Source organism: Phacochoerus africanus, chromosome 5 (genome assembly GCF_016906955.1).
Source record: "Phacochoerus africanus isolate WHEZ1 chromosome 5, ROS_Pafr_v1, whole genome shotgun sequence".
Lineage (NCBI taxonomy): Eukaryota > Metazoa > Chordata > Mammalia > Artiodactyla > Suidae > Phacochoerus > Phacochoerus africanus.
Window position 1 is genome coordinate 104,244,106 of NC_062548.1, and position 17,791 is coordinate 104,261,896.

Genomic DNA, 17,791 nt, shown 5'->3' on the forward strand with positions numbered 1-17,791 from the left:
CACAAATGATACATTTATTTTTATATTTATCTAGGTAGGCAACTTTACAATTTAGGAATAGAAAACCCAAGTTCCTCCCAGAGAGGGAGTTTAAAGGCTCTTGAAAATATACTGATAAAAATAAAATATCCAAAAGGTCACCATGGGAGGAGGGATGGGTTTTTAATCTATCCAACTACAAATGATAAAACAAGGCTGCTGTTAAAATGTACTTTGCAAGAATTTTAAAATAGCATTCCTCCTTTAATTTATTTTACTTTCATTGACCATAAAAAGAAATCATAATAAACAGACAAATCCACAGCATATACAATCAGAACAATGCCCCATTAATCAGTGTCCTTATATAGTGTACGACCTGAACATAAGATACCTGGTGTCTTAACAATTTAGGAATATTTGGCAGAAGCTACCAGGAGACATTCCAGTGCCAAATAGGAAGACATTTCTGAAATAATTTTTAAGAGTCAGAATGAACTGTTTCAATAAGTTCTAAGTCCCCTCATGGGAGGAATTGAAACTATGGCTTAATTAAACTCACATATTATACAGAAGGTATAGATGAGATTTTAAACATCAAATGGTAGTTGGACTAGAGAAACTTTAAAGCTTTTTTCCTAATCCTAGAATATTCTATTTTAAAAAAGGGTAATGATACTTTAACAAAACATATAAAACACATCAGCAAATATATATATATGTTATATATGCATATGTATTACATCAAAAAGTATCAGTCAGAGCTCATAGCTTCAAGGAAAAGAAAATAAAGTTTATTTATTTAAGAATGCCATTTTTTTCGTTTTCTTTTTCTTTTTAGGGTCACACTCGTGGCATATGGAGGTTCTCAGGCTAGGGGTCTAATTGGAGCTGTAGCCGCAGGCCTACGCCACAGCCACAGCAATGTCAGACCTGAGCTGCATCTGCAACCTACACCACAGCCCACAGTAATGCTGGATCCTTAACCACTGAGTGAGGCCAGGGATCAAACCTGCAACCTCATGGTTCCTAGTCAGATACATTTCCGCTGCACCACAACGGGAACTCCCAAAAATGTCTTATATTTACAAATTACTTGTGTTACATTTATCTACATGGTCCCACTGATTTCTAAAAACGATGAGGTAAGAAGGCCAGATGTTAGTGAATTCCATGTTGGGATGAGAAAGCAGAGGTTCAGAAATGTGTTTTCATATAAGAACGGTTTCACAAGCAAAAGCTGAAAGAGTAAGAGTCAAAATTCAGACCATTTATTTCCTGTCCTTTCTTTTTATATCATTCCTCCTCTTGAAAGTTTTCAATTTAATTCTGGCCTCCTAACTTGCCAAAGCAAACATGGAATTATAGTAAGCCATGTAACTCTTATTCCTTGAGAAAGGAGAGTTTGACAGGGCATCAGATGAGATAAACAGTTTAACTATTATTATTTACTTATTCACTGGTTTGTGGTCTCTCTTTCCTGCTAGATTGCAAGACTGAATAGGAGAAGGATTCAGTTTCTTTTGCTAGGTAATTTCTACCAATAAGCCTCTGAAATATTGGTTGTTTGAATGAATAAATGGTTTAACTACAATAAATTATATGGTTCTTTTTTAATTTTTGATAATTTTTTTAAATTTATTTTTTTCCCTCTGTACAGCAAGGGGATCAAGTTATCCTTACATGTATACATTTTTCCCCCCACCCTTCGTTCTGCTGCAATATGAGTATCTAGACATAGCTCTCAATGCTACTCAGCAGGATCTCCTTGTAAGTCTATTCTAAGTTGTGTCTCATAACCCCAAGCTCCCGATCCCTCCCACTCCCTCCTTCTCCCATCAGGCAGACACAAGTCTATTTTCCAAGTCCAGGATTTTCTTTTCTAAGGAGATGTTCATTTGTGCTGGATATTAGATTCCAGTTATAAGTGATATCATATGGTATTTGTCTTTGTCTTTCTGGCTCATTTCACTCAGTATGAGAGTGTCTAGTTCCACCCATGTTGCTGCAAATGGCATTATGTCATTCTGTTTTATGGCTGAGTAGTATTCCATTGTGTATATATACCTCATCTCCCAAATCCAATCATCTGTTGATGGACATTTGGGTTGTTTCCATGTCTGGGCTATTGTGAATAGTGCTGCAATGAACATGCGGGTGCACGTGTCTCTTTTAAGTAGACTTTTGTCCGGATAGATGCCCAAGAGTGGGATTGTGGGGTCATATGGAAGTTCTATGTATAGATTTCTAAGGTATCTCCAAACTGTTCTCCATAGTGGCTGTACCAGTTTACATTCCCACCAACAGTGTAGGAGGGTTCCCTTTTCTCCACACCCCCTCCAGCACTTGTTATTTGTGGATTTATTAATGATGGCCATTTTCTGATTGGTATGAGGTGATAGCTCATGGTAGTTTTGATTTGCATTTCTCTTATAACCAGCGATGTTGAGCATTTTTTCATGTGTTTGCTGGCCATCTGTATATCTTCCTTGGAGAACAGTCTATTCATGTCTTTTGCCCATTTTTCCATTGATTGATTGGCTTTTTTGCTGTTGAGTTGTTTAAGTTACTTATATATTCTAGAGATTAAGCCTTTGTCTGTTGCATCATTTGAAACTATTTTCTCCCATTTTGTAAGTTGTCTTTTTGTTTTCTTTTTGGTTTCCTTTGCTGTGTAAAAGCTTTTCAGTTTGATGAGGTCCCATGGGTTTATTTTTGCTCTAATTTCGATTGCTTTGGGAGACTGACCTGAGAAAATATTCATGATGTTGGTGTCAGAGAGTGTTTTGCCTATGTTTTCTTCTAGGAGTTTGATGGTGTCCTGTCGTATATTTAAGTCTTTCAGCCATTTTGAGCTTATTTTTATGCACGGTGTGAGGGTGTGTTCTAGTTTCATTGCTTTGCATGCAGCTGTCCAGGTTTCCCAGCAATGCTTGCTAAATAGACTTTCTTTTTCCCATTTTATGTTCTTGCCTCCCTTGTCAAAGCTTAATTGACCATAGGTGTCAGGGTTTATTTTCGGATTCTCTATTCTGTTCCATTGGTCTGTCTGTCTGTTTTGATACCAGTACAAAGCTGTTTTGATGACTGTGGCTTTGTAATATTTCTTGAATTCTGGGAGAGTTATGCCTCCTGCTTGGCTTTTGTTTCTCAGGATTGCTTTGGTGATTCTGGGTCTTTTGTTGTTCCAAATTATATGGTTCTTTATACAATAAATCTTAGACAATATATAAGACAAGGGATTCAATGACAGTTTTAAACTGTTGAATAGGAACTGTTGTATAGCTCAGGGAACTCTATATTCTGTAATAATCTATATGGGAAAAGACTCTGAAGAATAATGGATGCATGTATAGGTATATCTGAATCACTTTGTTATACAGCAGAAATTACCACAACATTGTAAATCAACTATACCTCATCAATATAAAAAAAGGCCATAAATCTAGCTTAAATACATAATCAGAAAAACACACGGGTTTATAAAATGCCACAAATAGGACAGTGTAAATATCAAGGTTAAATTTCTGTAGACCACACAACCAGGTGATTGACTACACAACCCCTCTTTTAATAGGCTGTTTGGACAGTGTACAAAAATGGATTTTTGCATAATGAAAATTAAATTGCAGTTTCAGATTCTTGGTCCGTTATTATTTCCATTGGAAATTATCTCTTCTTTTCTCTACTGCATATAATTTTCTTGTTATTTTTACCAACAGAACAGGAGAAGGACTGTCAATCCTTATTGAAATCAATACAAATTTTTTTTTGATCAGTTGGAAGTATTAAGTAATACACAGATGGAAAGAAAATGATACGCAAAGAGCTCCAAAAGGAAAGTGGCCAAACTGGAAAATCAAGAGTGCCACCAAAACATACATTTAAAGTAGGACCTGGGATCATCCACAGTGGTGCAACAGGATCTGCAGTGTTTTGGGAGTGCAGTTTGATCCCTGGCCCAGCGCAGTAGGTAAAGGATCTGGCATTGCCACAGTTGCAGCTTAGTTTGAGGCTGCGGCTCAGATATTATCCCTGGCCCAGGAACTCCATATGCTGTGGGGAGGCCAGGGGGAAAAAAAGGGGCATTGATAACAAGGTAAATTAACAGAAAGCTTTGGTAAATTCTTCATCACATGACATCAAGTCTTCATTCATTTGGTGCTTTGAAGAGAAATTCTTTAATTTTATTTTTGTTTTTCATTAAGACAATTTTTTTCTAAGCAGTTCTGAGTTCACAGCAAAATTGAGCAGAAGAAACAGAGATCTCCTATACATCCCTGGCCCTAACACATGCATAGCCTCCCCCATTATCAACATTCCCCTCCAAAGTGGTGATTTTACTTAACCTACACTAACACATCATCAGCATCCCAAATCCATAGTTTATATTATGGATCACTCTGGGTATTTTGTTGTAAAATTCTATGGATCTGACATGTATTCATCATTACAGTATCATATAGTGCATTTTTCTTTTCTTTTTTTTTTGTAAATTGTTACCTCCCCAATACATTTTTTTTCTACTGTACAGCATGGTGACCCAGTTAAACATAACATGTACACATTTTTTTTCTCACATTATCATGCTCCATCATAAGTGACTAGACATAGTTCTCAGTGCTACACAGCAGGATCTCATCGCTAATCCATTCCAAAGGCAATAGTTTGCATCTATTAACCCCAAGTTCCCAATCCATCCAACTCCCTTGCCCTCCCCCTTGGCAAACCACAAGTCTCATCTCCCAGTCTATGATTTACTTTTCTGTGGAAACATTCATTTGTGCCATATATTAGATTCCAGATATAAGTGATATCATAATGTATTTGTCTTTCTCTTTCTGACTTATTTCACTCAGTATGAGAGTGTCTAGCTCCATCCATGTCGCTGCAAATGGCATTATATTGTTCTTTTTTATGGCTGAGTAGTATTCCAGCCATAAAATATATACCACTTCCTCCTAATCTAATCACCTGTCAATAGACATTTGGGTTGTTTCCAGCTCTTGGCTATTGTGAATAGTGCTGCAATGAACATGTGGATGCATGTGTTTTTTTAAAAGAAAGTTTTGTCCAGATATATGCCCAAGAGTGGGATTGCTGGGTCATATGATAGTTCTATGTATAGATTTCTAAGGTACCTCCATACTGATTTCCATAGTGGTTGTACCAGCTTACATTCCCACCAACAGTGCAGGAGGGTTCCCTTTTCTCCACAACCCCTCCAGCACTTGTTATTTGTGGACTTATTAATGACGGCCATTCTGATTGGTGTGAGGTGGTATCTCATGGTAGTTTTGATTTGCATTTCTCTAATAATCAGAAATATGGAGCATTTTTTCAAGTGTTTGTTGACCGTCTGTACATATTCCTTGGAAAAAAATGTCTATTCATGTCTTTAGCCCATTTTTCCATTGGGTTGTTGGCTTTTTTGCTGTTGAGTTGTATAAGTCGTTTGTATATCTTGGAGATTAAGCCCTTGTCAGTGACATTATTTGAAACAATTTTCTCCCATTTTGTAAGTTGTCTTTTTGTTTCCTTTTGGGTTTCCTTTGCTGTGCAAAAGCTTGTCAGTTTGATGAGGTCCCATTGGTTTATTTTTGCTTTTATCTCTGTTGTTTTGGGAGACTGACATGAGAAAATATTCATGAGGTTGATGTCAGAGAGTGTTTTGCCTATGTTCTCTGCAAGGAGTTTGATGATGTCTTGTATTTAAGTCTTTCAGCCATTTTGAGTTTATTTTTGTGCGTGGTGTGAGGGTGTGTTCTAATTTCATTGCTTTCCATGCAGCTGTCCAGGTTTCCCAGCAATACCTGCTGAAAAGACTGTCTTTCTCCCATTTTATGTTCTTGCCTCCTTTGTCAAAGATTAATTGACCATAGGTGTCAGGGTTTATTTCTGGGTTCTCTCGTCTGTTCCATTGGTCTGTCTGTCTGTTTTGGTACCAGCACAACGCTGTCTTGATGACTGTGGCTTTGTAAGATTGCCTGAAGTCCAGGAGAGGTATGCCTCCTGCTTGGTTTTTGTTCCTCAGGATTGCTTTGGCAATTCTGGGTCTTTTGTGGTTCCATATATATTTTTGGATTGTTTGTTCTAGTTCTGTGAAAAATTCCATGGGTCATTTGATCGGGATTGCATTGAATCTATAGATTGCTTTGGGTAGTATGGCCAGTTTTACAATATTAATTTTTCCAACCCAGGAGCATGGAAGATCTTCTTTAATTTCCTTGATTAATGTTTTATAGTTCTCGGCATGTAAATCCTTTACCTCCTTGGTCAGGTGTATTCCCAGGTATTTGATTTTTGGGGGGTGCAATTTTAAAAGGTATTGTATTTTTTTATTCCTTTTCTAATATTTCATTGTTAGTATACAGAAATGCGACTGATTTCTGAATGCTCATCTTATATCGTGCTACTTTGCTGAATTTGTTGATCAGTTCAAGTAGTTTTTGTGTTGAGTCCTTAGGGTTTTCTATATCTAGTATCATGTCATTGGCATACAGTGACAGTTTTACCTCTTCTCTTCCTACTTGGATGCCTTTTATTTCTTTTGTTTGTCGATTGCTGTGGATAGGACTTCCAGTACTGTGTTGAATAACAGTGTTAAGAATGGGCTTTCTTGTCTTGTTCCAGATTTTCATGGAAAGGCTTTCAGCTTTTCTCCGTTGAGTATTATATTTGCTGTGGGTTTGTCGAAAATGTCTTTTATTATGTTAAGGTATGTTCCCTCTATACCCACTTTGGTAAGAGTTTTGATCATGAATGGATGTTGGACTTTGTCAAATGCTTTCTGTGCATCTATTGAGATTATCATGTGGTTTTCGACTTTTCTTTTGTTAAGGTGGTATATGATGTTGATTGGTTTGCATACATTGAACCATCCTTGTTTTTCACTGACTGTGAAATCCTCTATGTACCACTTATATACTTCCCCCTGCCCAAGTCCTGGGAACCACTAAGCTTTTAATGTATAAATGGTTTTGCTTTTCCAGAAAGTCATATATTTGAAATCATATAGTATGTTGTCTCTTCAGATTGACTTCTTTCATCTGTAATATAAATTCAAGTGTTCCTTATGTCATTTCATGGTTTGATAGCTCCCTCCTTTTTATCACTGAATGATATTCCTTTGTATACTACATTTTATCCATTCACACCCTGAAAGATGTCTTGGTTGCTTCCAAGTTTTTAGCAGTTAAGAATAAAGCTGTGTAATCATTTGTGTGCAGGTTTGTGTATGGACCTATTCTTCAACCCCTTTGGATAAATCAGAATCAGATGGTAAAAGTATGTTTAATGCTTTTTAAGAAATTGCCAAACTATTTTCCAAAGTGTTTGTACCATTTTGCATTCTCACCAGCAATGAATCAGAATCCCTGTTGCTCCACATTTTGTCAGCATTCCATGTTGTCAGTGTTCCAAATTTTGGCCATTGTAAGATAGGTAGTGGTATTTCATTGTGGTTTTAATTTTCATTTCCCTTATGACATAGGATGTGGAGCAACTCTTTAAATGTTTGTTTTCCATTTGCATATTTTATCTGGTGAGGTGTCTACTAAAGTCTTTGGCCCATATTTATTTTATGAGTTTTAAGAGTTCTTTGTATGGTTGGATAACAGTCTTATATCCAGCTGTTTTTATATTTTGTAAAGATTTTCTACAGATCTGTGGCTTGTCTTCAAATTCTCTTGACATTGTCTTTCACAGAGGATAAATTTTATTTTGTAATAAAGTCTAGCTTCTCAATTATTTCTCTCATTAATCATGCCTTTGGTATTTTGCTTTAAGAGGCATCACTGTACTTAAGGTCATCTAGTTTTTTTATTTTTTATTTTCAGGAAATATCTGGAAGGAGTTTCCTTGTCTTAGAATTCATGTAGTGACATTGTTCTCTTGGGAAAAGTTATTGATGTTGAAATAAAAGTCACATCTCAATACTATCATTTTACTTGCTGAGAAAAAGCGCTTGTTCTCTTTAAGCAAATATCCTAAGCTTTCATTTCAGTTGCACTTGCTCCTTTAAAATTTTATGTTATCTCCCTTTCACTCTGTATCTGTCTTCGTGATGTATATGTATTAATTAAATTTCCTTTTCTAATGGATGCCATTAAATAAAAAGGAGGTTGTTTTGAGAAGACAACTGACATTTAAAATGATAAAAATAAAACTAATATAAAGTTAGCGAGGCAGTGAGAGAGGGAAAACATGGCAAAAAGGGGCAGAGTATCAATTATAATAACATGCTAGCTTTGCTAGGCATCTGTTATTTGGAAATAGTTGATGTCATCAGAAAAGATGGTGTTCATTATATTTGAGACACATAATCATTGATATTCTGATTGGTTTAATAGGAATATATTGCCTTCTATGTGGTGTTACAAAACAGCAAGTTCAACTAACCATGCCAGGGAGGTGGGGGGGGTGGCTGATTAATACATCAATTGTTTAAGGGATAAATCTACAGGTACTATAGGTAGTAAAGTAATAATGCAAAAGGGGGTGTTACTGCAGGGAGTTTGTAAAGAACAGCAAAGAAGATGAAGACACAGGTGAAGGATAAAAGATTTAAAAAATTCTACAACTTTGGAGTTCCCACTGTGGCTCAGTGGGTTAAGAATGTGACATAGTGTCCGTGAGGTTGTGGGTTCAATCCTTGGCCTTGCTAAGTGGGTTAATGATCCTGCATTGCTGCAGGCTGCTATGAAGGTTGTAGATCACAGAGGTACCTCAAAACTGTTATTGCCATGGCTGTGGCATAGGCCAGCAGCTGCAGCTGCAATTCAACCCCTAGCCCAGGAACTTCCATATGTCACAGGTGGAACTGTAAAAAGAAAAAAAAACTTATACAACTTGTGAAAATGCTTTGGTGACAGTCATTCTCTGTTACTCTATGTTGCAAATGAAAAGCCCCTCCCTCTCTCTTTCCTCTAGGATACCCCAGTCTCATCAGAGAGTAGCCACTCTGCAGCAGGGACATGTTTTCTTAGTGTCCTTCTCAAGTCATTTTGCCCTTCCCTTGGCTTTCCATTGCTATCTTCAATCTTTTTTAATAGTGAAAGCTGTGACAGGATTTCTCCTTGAATTTTCTAACATAAATGCACCAAGGAAGATTAACAATAAGAGACTACTGATCTCTGAACTACCTCTGACACACAACTGGTTAATTATTACTCTATAAGGTATTATGTCACTTAAATTGTGTTGCTACAAGGCAATCAATGTTAAGAAAGAAGGGAAAATGGAGGGGAAATTGTTTCATGGAGCTTAAAAAGCCGTAGGAGAATCTTAGCCTTTATAAATAACAGCAAACACTTGCACAATGTTCAGAAATTTTCCCAAAATCTTTATACATATTAATTCACTAGTTTCTCATATAGTAGATACTATTATTTTGCCCATTTTACAAATTCAAAAAATCTATGGTATTTTCTTGTCCTAGAAACCACAAGACGCAGGGTAGAAGGTCTTTCTTTACGGGATGAAATGAGCAGAGATTTCTTTGCAGGACACCACTAGAGCTCGAGGTAGAGTCTTTTTGTTTGTTTTTTAATTTTTTATTATATTTTATTTACAATGGTCTATCAATTAATGCCGTACAGCAAAGTGACCCAGTTATACATGTATATACATTCTTTATCTCACTTTATCCTCCATCATGTTCCATCACAAGTGATTGGATATAGTCACCTGTGCTATACAGCAGGATCTCATTGCTTATCCACTCCAAATGCAATAGTTTGCATCTATTAACCCCCAACTCCCAGTCTATCCCACTCTCTCCCCCCTCCCCTCCCCCTCCCCCTCAGCAACCAAAAATCTGTTCTCCAAGTCCATGAGTTTGTTTCATTCCTGTAGATAGGTTCATTTGTGCCATATATTTGATTCCAGATATAAGTGCTCTCATATGGTATTTGTCTTTTTCTGGCTTACTTCACTTAGTATGAGAATCTCTAGTTTCAACCATGTTGCTGCAAATGGCATTGTTTTATTCTTTTTTATAGCTGAGTAGTATTCCTCTGTGTATATGTACCACATTTTCTTAATCATTCATCTGTCAGTGGGTACTTAGGTTGTTTCCATGTCTTGGCTATTGTAAATAGTGCTGCAATAAACATAGGGGTGCATGCACCTTTTTGAATGAAAGTTTTGCCCAGTTATATACCCAGGAGTGGGATTGTTGGATCATATGGTAGGTCTATATTTAGTTTTCTGAGGTTCCTCCAAACTGTTTTACACAGTGGTTGTACCAATTTACATTCCTACCAACAGTGTAGGAGGGTTCCCTTTTCTCCATAGCCTCTCCAGCATTTTTTATTTTTAGACTTATTAATGACAGTCATTCTGACCAGTATGAGGTGGTATCTCATTGTAGTTTTGATTTGCATTTCTCTAACAATTAGTGATATTGAGCATTATTTCATGTGCTTTTTTGCCTTTCAAAGATCTCCTTTGGATAAATGTCTATTCAGGGGCTCTGCGCATTTTTCAATTGAGTTGTATTTTCTTTTTTTGTTTGTTTGTTTTGCTGTTGAGTTGGTTACATATTTTTGAGACTAAGCTCTAATAGGTTGCATCATTTACAACTATTTTCTCCCATTCTTAAGGCTGTTTATTTTTTTTAATGGTTTCATTTGCTATGCAAAATCTTGTAAGTTTGATTAGGTGTCATTGGTTTATTTTTGTTTTTATTTCTATTGCCTTGGGAGAATGACCTAAGAAAATATTTGTGTGGTTGATGGAAGAGAATATTTTGCCTATGTTCTCTTCTAGGAGCTGTATGGTGCCTTGTCTTATGTTTAAGTCTTTAAGCCATTTTAAGTTTATTTTTGTGCATGGTGTTGAGGGCATGTTCTAGTTTCATTGATTTACATGCAGCTATCCAGCTTTCCACTTGCTGAAGAGACTGTATTTCTCCCATTTTATATTCTTGCCTCCTATGTTGAAGTTTAATTGACTATACAAATCTAGGTTTATTTCTGGGTTCTCTATTCTGTTCCATTGGTCAGTATGTCTGTTTTTGTACCAGTCCCACACACTGTCTTGATTGCTATAGTTTTGTAATATTGTCTGAAATCTGGGAGAGTTATGCCTCCTTTTTTGTTTGTTTGTTTGTTCATATTTGTTTTTGTTTTTTCCTCAGGATTTCTTTGGCAATTCTGGGTCTTTTATGGTTCCATATAAATTTTGGGATTTCTAGTTCTGTGAAATGGGATTTCACAAGGGCAATTTGATTGGGATTGCATTGACTCTGTAGATTGCTTTGGGTAGTATGACCATTTTAACAATATTAATTCTTCCCCCTAGGAGCATGGAATATCTTTCCATTTCTTTGAATCTTCTTTAATTTCCTTCATTAAAGTTTTATAGTTTTTAACATATGTCTTTCATGTCCTTATTCAGGTTTATTCCTAGGTATTTATTTTTTTGAGATGTGATTTTTAAAGGTATTGTGGGGTTTTTTGTTTATTTTATTTATTTTTTTTGTCTTTATGCCATTTCTTGGGCTGCTCCCATGGCATATGGAGGTTCCCAGGCTTGGGTCGAATTGGAGCTGTAGCTGCCAGCCTATACCACAGCCACAGCAATGCAGGATCTGAGCCACATCTGCAACCTACACCACAGCTCACAGCAATGCTGGATCCTTAACCCACTGAGCAAGGCCAGGGATCAAACCCACACCCTCATGGTTCCTAGTTGGACTCATTAACCACTGAGCCACAACAGGAATTCCAAAAGGTATTGTGTTTTTATATTCCTTTTTAATATTTAATTGTTAGTATACAGTCACACAACCAATTTCTGAATGTTAATCTTGTATCCTACAAATTTTTTTTGGGTCTTTTCTAAGGCTGCATGGGCAGCATATGGAGGTTCTCAGGCTAGGGGTCTAATCAGAGCTGTAGCCGCTGGTCTATGCCAGAGCCACAGCAACGCAGGATCTGAGCTGTGCCCGCAACCTACACCACAGCTCACAGCAACGCTGAATCCTTAACCCACTGAACAAGGCCAGGGATCAAACCCGAAACCTCATGATTCCTAGTCGGATTCATTAACCACTGAGCCACAACAGGAACTCCTGTGTCCTACCATTTTGCTGGATTCATTTATCAGTTCGAGCAATTTTTGTGTGGCATTCTTTGGATTTTCTATATACAGTATCATGTCATCTGCATAGAGTTACAGTTTTACCTCTTCTCTTCCAGTCTGGATACCCTTTTTTTTTCTTATGTTTGTATAATTGCTATGGCTAGAACTTCCAATATTATGTTGAGTAAAAGTAGTGAGAGTGGGCATTCTTGTCTTGTCCCAGATTTTAGAGGAAAGTCTTTCAGCTTTTCTCTGTTGAGTATTATATCGGCTGTGTGTTTGTCAAAAATGGCTTTTATTATGCTAAAATATATTCCCAGTCTACCCACTTTGATAAGAGTTTTATCATGAATGGACTTCGTCAAATGCTTTTTCTGCATCTGTTGAGATGATCATGTGGTTTTTTACATTTGTTATTGTGATGTATGATATTGATTGATTGGCATATGTTGAACCATCCTTATGAACTTGGGATGAATCCCACTTGGTCACAGTATATGATCTTTTTTATATGTTGTTGGATTCAGTTGGCTAAAATTTCATTGAGAATTTTTGCATCTATATTAATCAAAGATATTGGCCTATAATTTTATTTTTTGGTAGTATCTTTGTCTGGTTTTGGTATTAGGGTGATGGTGGATTCATAGAATGTCTTTGGGATTATTGCTTCTTCTTCAACCTTCTGAAAAAGTTTAAGAAGGATGGGTTCAAGTTCCTCTTTATGTGTTTGGTAGATTTCTCCTGTGAAGCCATCTTGTCCGGGACTTTTGTTTGTAGGGAGTGTTTTTATTACATATTCAATTTCATTTCTAGTGAACAGTCTAGTCAATTGGTCTAAGTCTTCTTGATTCAGTTTTTGTGGGCTATATGTTTCTAGAAAGTTGTCCATTTCTTCTAGGCTGTCAAATTTGTTGGCATGTAATTGGTCATAGTATTTTCTTACAGCTTTTTTTGTTTTGTTTTGTTTTTTGTATTTTTGCAATATCTGTTGATATTTCTCATTTAAGGTAGAGTTTTGATTTAAGAGGAAAAAGCTTTCAACTGCAGAAATGAATAAATGAAAGTCAAAGTGGGTTCATTTTCTTTCTTATATGTGAATTATTTAGTCTTATTTATAAAAGCAATGTTATCCTAGCTTATATTTTTTCTTATGTTGACATTTAATCTGAGAGCACTTCTGTTTCTTATGCATGTTCTATATTTAAAATAATAATAATAAACTTTTTCTCCTCCCCAGTACTTTCAGACTAAATTAGCTTTTGATTAATGGGGGTCAAAAATGATGACTTTTGCTACCACCTGTGGAGGTTCCATGACATAAGATGTTGCTTCGAGTCATATGGATTTGAAACATTCCTACTTCCTATTTTACATGTTCCCATTAAATTAGGCATGCATTTTTAGGAAATAATTCATTTAACACTTAGAAGGTTGGATGCAATGAAGGTATAATTAAATGATAACACTGATAGAGAGAATATCTCCTGAGATAACAGTCAGCTCTCCTGCTAGAGCACAAAAGGAGGGGCATAGCTGAAGCACTGATTTTCCAAGCAGGAGACAATTGTTCAGCAACAATGCCTTATTACAATTAATTTACTCTAGTATACAAATGACAAACGCAAGAGTAATTGCAGCCCCTGCAGATTAGGAAACATTGTTCTCCTGATTCCTTTCTTCTAGACCAGAACAAATCGCACTTGGCAGCTGCTTGCTACAGTGCTGGGTATTTCCTCTCTTGCTCTTTTCCTGTTATAATTTTTAGCAATGATTTTTCTTATTCTCCTCCTTACACCCTTTCTTTCTCAGTTTTCTCTCTCCCCTTCAGCTGGTTATGTTTTTCTCCTACTTATTTATTTATTTATCTCAGATAGATTAAGATGTGATTTCCAAACCTGACTGTACATCAGAATCAACAGAATATTTTATTAAAAAATAATTATCTAGGGGCCCTGCTCCAAGGTACTCTGACTCAAGAAGGCCTCACCAGACCATGAAAATCAACAGTTTTCAACTTTACATTTTTAAGGGATTTCCAGGTGATAATTATCTGCAGCCAGATTTGAAGATCCTTCACTGATATCCTTGAAATAGCCCCCTTAGCCTTTCAATGGCTTTATTTCAAATGAAGAGAACCTCTAAAATGAAAAATCAATGCATCACCCTCTTCAGAAAAAATGCCCGCACACGGAGGCCCACATTTACCTGCTCTCTGAACCCCCAAATAGCATGTGAGCTCAGACACATACTCCACATTGAGTGTTTTGCTGATTTCCTACTGTTCTGATGAATGCAAGATTCATCAGCCATGGGCCTTCTGCCCAGCGAGGCTGTTTGGGAAAAAGTGGACTATGATTGCAGAGCCTCCACTTCGAATCCAGTTGTCAGAAGTGAATGCTTTCTGGATGAAGAAGCAGGCAGCTCCTTGCTCTGAGATTCTCGCCTCTCAGTCTCAGCCTTACATGCAGTGGAGAGAGACAACACTCCTGGCAGCTCTCTCTCCCCTGCATTTTCCAAAGTATCTGATAAGCACTGAGAGGCTCTATTCGATATCTTTATGCTGGGACTTCAGTGAGTACATGAGAAACTCAAACCTAACAAGAGCACATGGGCCCTACAGACAGGATAGGCAGCACTAGCAAAGATGAATCATTGAATGACCAAGGGCACTGTGACCCTGATACCAACCATTAACAATGTCGTTGGGAAATTGAATCATTACGATTTATCATAAAAATGTATTATTTATGGGAAAATTTAAGGATGATTTGGAAAGCATCTTAGCAATGCAGCCTTCAGTACAGTGAGAAAAACATCATTTTCTTTTTTTTTTTTTTTGACCATGCCTGAAACATGCAGAAGTTCCTGGGCCAGGAACTGAACCCATGCCATGGCAGTAAAAACACCAGACACCAGATCCTTAACCTGGTGAGCCACCTGGGAATTCCAAAAACAACCTTTTATATGAGTTTCCCAGACAAAATGAAAGACAAACACATATTTCTACTATTCAAGTAGTATCTAAATTTTACAGGGATAGTACAAGTTTGCTGGCACACCCTTAAAATCCATACATTAAGTCAACCTCATTACCTCTATGTACTGAAAGGATAGTAAATTCCATCACCTTTACTAGTTAACCATGGTGATTATAACAACAAATACACACTGAGAGTACTGAATGTATATCTTAATTTTTCAAAATAAATAGAACTTCGTTTCTTTTGTTACTATAAAAATAATATATGGTCATGTTCATTTAAAAAAAAGGCAATATAAAAAAATGAAAATGACTCTGTCAGAATTTCATCACCCAAAATGCCCACATCTTCCATATCACATTTCCAAAACCGTACTGCCAGAGCTATTGTGTTACCGTTGTTTATGAATGGTTTTGTGGCAGGGTCATCGTTCTGCTGCCTTAAATAGCCTATTAAGATTTTTTTTATTTTTTGGTCTTTTTAGCACCACACCCATGGCATGTGGAAGTTCCCAGGTTAGGGATCCAGTTGGAGCTGTAGCTGCTGGCCTATGCCACACCCAGAGCAAGGCCAGTTCCTATCCATGTCTGTGACCTACACTGCAGCTCACAGAAACACCAGATCATTTAACCCACTGAGCGAGGCCAGGGATCAAACCCGCATCCTCATGGATACTAGATGGATTCTTAACATGCTGAGCCACCACAGTAACTCCCTAGCCTACAAAGTTTCAAAAAGATGATACAAAATTAAGAAATGATTAGATTTCCATTACTGTATATAGCCTTCCAGACATTATTCTATGTACATCCATATACATATGCACACACACACATACCAAAGAGATTGGGCCATTTCATAAAATTTTTTGTCATGTAACAATAATGTGGAAAATTGTATGGAAATTTTGTCAGTAAATATTGACGTGTGTAGTCATTCTTAATACATATAGAGGATTTCTTCCTGTGGTTGCCCTACAACTTATTTAACATATCTCCTATTGTTGAACCTGTAAAATACTTCTAATTTGGTGCTATCAAAAAATGCACCAATAAGGTTACTGTTATAATATACCTTTATGCTTATTTCCTCAAGATACATTTCTAAAAGGAAAATGGCTGGCCCAAATTTTCCTACAGATATCATGCCTAGTCTTCAAAAATGCACTGTTGGATTTCCCATCATGGCTCAGTGGAAATAAATCTGACTAGCATCCATGAAGATGCAGATTGAATCCCTGGCCTTTCTCAGTGGGTTAAGGATCCAGAGTTGCCGGGAGCTGTGGTGTAGGTTGTAGACGTGGCTCAGATCCATTGTTATTGTGGCTGTGGCGTAGGGCAGAGGCTATAGCTCTGATTCCACCCCTAACCTGGGCACCTCCATATGCCATGGGCGCAACCCTAAAAAGACAAAAGATAAAAACAAAAACAAACAAACAAAGAAACAAAAAAACACTGTTTACCCCGTGGTTAGACATGAAAGAAATGAAGAGAATTAACTTGCTCAAAGTCACATAGCTTTTAAAAATCTGGATTCAAATAAGGATTTCTCTGGTGATTGCTGATCTCATCTAACAAGCACATAAAAAGTGTATTAAATTCATACTGACTCTTGATATGATCCAGAAGTTAACTCAAAGTCCTCCCACCCTTTGAGATGATTAATTCCAAATAAGGAATCCCAAGACCTCGTGTCACATAGAGTTGGAAGCCTTGAGCTCTAACAACATTTCTGAGGGATATCAAGCATCCTATATTTTTATGATTATCCTTTGTTCAGTGGTTGATCACTGCAAAACTCTTATTTCAGTTCTTAGAGTTGCTACTCTTTTTTTGGCACCAATTCTTAGCAGGAATGGACCCTCATTCCCATGCCCCAAAGCCCCCTCAATACAAAATTGCCAAAAAAGTTCACTAAAGATAGGATATTAGCACAGGGGAAGGATAGCACAGCTAGAACAACAAATAATGTTAAGAGTAAATATTGCCCAGCTCTTAAAGATCCTTTGCTCTGACCACATTTTGGGATTTCTTACTATTCATCTTCCCCCATAAACATCATTCAGCCATGATTAATTTCTCCCCAGCAATTCTCTCCCATGGCTGAGAATTTCAAATGCTGAAGAGGTTTTATTAAAATGTTGTTCTCTGGGCCCCACCTAGACCAAATAACTTAGAATATTTGCAAAGTGAAACCAAGAAATAAGTAGTTTTTAAAAGTTCTCCCTTGTTAATTCTTATGCACAGTCAGTGTGAAAATGACTGGATTAGACTCCCCATCCAGTTCTCCTTCTTCCAATTCCTGGTTCCTCCAGTCCTTTGACCTCCCAGCCAAAACCTTCAAGCTATTATTTTCCACTGTTGCAGAGTAAGATGCTTCTTTTTGTGTTATTCTTTTTTTTCCCCTTCTATGCACAATGCCCTAAGGCACAACATTTTCATACTCAAAAAGGTAATTTCCTAAAAAAAAAAAAAGTGAAATTCTCTCCTAAGAGAAAATCTGCCATTCCTCAAAGGCAACTGGGTGAACTCTCAAACTATGGAGGTTTTCCTCTTTTCTTACCCATCTTTATAATAGTCTTCAACATACTTTGTAACAAATAGGCATTTCTACACTTAAGCAGATCCCATAATAGTAGTGGCATGAATAGCAGTTTAAAAAAAAGACTTACCAAAGTTGGGAAAGCCCAAATAATAAGCGTAGAATCCTTTACTAACAGCTGTAGGGTTGTGGCCTCCAACTTA